Here is a 1,919-nt window from a genome sequence, read left to right as displayed (position 1 = left end):
CTCTATGATCCTTTCAGCCCCGCCCCTTAACTTCCGCTTCCCCTCGGTAAAACGGGCTTCCTTCCTGCTTCTTCATAGCGCAATGCGTGCACATGGCTCCCCATAACTGTGTGGAGGGTGTCGCAACCTTTTCTTCTTCCCCGAATAAGTCCTTTTTGGTGATGAAATACCTGGTCAGCTTTGGTTTTGGCGCCCGGGCTATTGGGAAGATTCCTGTGGGGCCCTTCAGTGGGACAGAGAAGGGCTGACGGGCAGGTTTGAAGACATGAAGGTGTGCACCAGATGAAAGCAAGCCAGGAGGTGTGGCCTCCAGGAGAGGGGGTCTCAAATGGCCACGATTTTTGTACAAACCGTCGTGGAGGATTTAAGGAAAAAGGCCCCGGGGAGAGGGTGGGTGCCTAGATAAATGCTGGGGGAAGGTGCCTGTGACGTATTGTCTAAAGCCAGGGAGTCATGAAGGGGTGTGTGTAGGAGAGAGTCAGGGTCAGCTCTCTGGCTTGTCCAAATTTGCCACCCAGACAGCAATCAGGAGGGCCTGTGGGAGGCGCTGTCTTGCGCCCCCCTGCAGTGCTGAGAGCCCTACAGCATACACTCTATGGTTACAGCAGAACTCTATGATCCTTTCAGCCCCGCCCCTTAACTTCCGCTTCCCCTCGGTAAAACGGGCTTCCTTCCTGCTTCTTCATAGCGCAATGCGTGCACATGGCTCCCCATAACTGTGTGGAGGGTGTCGCAACCTTTTCTTCTTCCCCGAATAAGTCCTTTTTGGTGATGAAATACCTGGTCAGCTTTGGTTTTGGCGCCCGGGCTATTGGGAAGATTCCTGTGGGGCCCTTCAGTGGGACAGAGAAGGGCTGACGGGCAGGTTTGAAGACATGAAGGTGTGCACCAGATGAAAGCAAGCCAGGAGGTGTGGCCTCCAGGAGAGGGGGTCTCAAATGGCCACGATTTTTGTACAAACCGTCGTGGAGGATTTAAGGAAAAAGGCCCCGGGGAGAGGGTGGGTGCCTAGATAAATGCTGGGGGAAGGTGCCTGTGACGTATTGTCTAAAGCCAGGGAGTCATGAAGGGGTGTGTGTAGGAGAGAGTCAGGGTCAGCTCTCTGGCTTGTCCAAATTTGCCACCCAGACAGCAATCAGGAGGGCCTGTGGGAGGCGCTGTCTTGCGCCCCGCTGCAGTGCTGAGAGCCCTACAGCATACACTCTATGGTTACAGCAGAACTCTATGGTCCTTTCAGCCCCGCCCCTTAACTTCCGTTTCCCTTCTAAAAAGGGCTTCCTTCCGGCTTCTCCCCCTTGCTCAATGTGTGCACGTGGCTCGCCATAACAAGGCAACGCTTTCTTTTTGCCTGAATAAGTCCTTTTTCTAGAGGCATCAACACCAGAGAGATGTGACTGGGCAACCCTGGAGACAGTGGGAGAGGGCTGCTCCTGACCTCCATCCTTGTCTCCTCCTGTAAATGAATTTGTACCAAAGACCTTGCCTGCACTGTGAAAAGTCAATTCATTAAAGCAATGAAAGCATGCACCTTCATTGAAAAAGCAAGGCATGCAAACCTGTCCTATTTCATCCGGCTCGGAGCACAGATGGGCTTTTCCGGCCAATTTAGAAAAGTGAGCCGGTCTGAGGCGTTGTATACCCTCCTGTCTATAGGTTTCAAAATTCCTTTGCTGAGTATCTTGGTACAGATTCATTCTCAAGGTCCCTTTTAACGTTGGAGGGGCCTTCCCAGAATTCATGAGAAGCATCTGGCAGCTTTATCTTGCCAGGCCCTGGTGGGGCCTGCTGGTGAAACATAGTAATCTCTCTTTTGTGAAACTGCTGTTTGAAATTCTCTGCTATTTTAGATGGTCCCTTGTTCTGTGAGTCAACTCTGCTATTCTTAGACATTCCCTTATTCTGTTAATTAACTCTGCTTA

The sequence above is a fragment of the Myotis davidii genome, unplaced genomic scaffold, assembly GCF_000327345.1.
Source record: "Myotis davidii unplaced genomic scaffold, ASM32734v1 scaffold2053, whole genome shotgun sequence".
NCBI lineage: Eukaryota > Metazoa > Chordata > Mammalia > Chiroptera > Vespertilionidae > Myotis > Myotis davidii.
Note: the sequence above shows the minus strand (reverse complement) of the source record.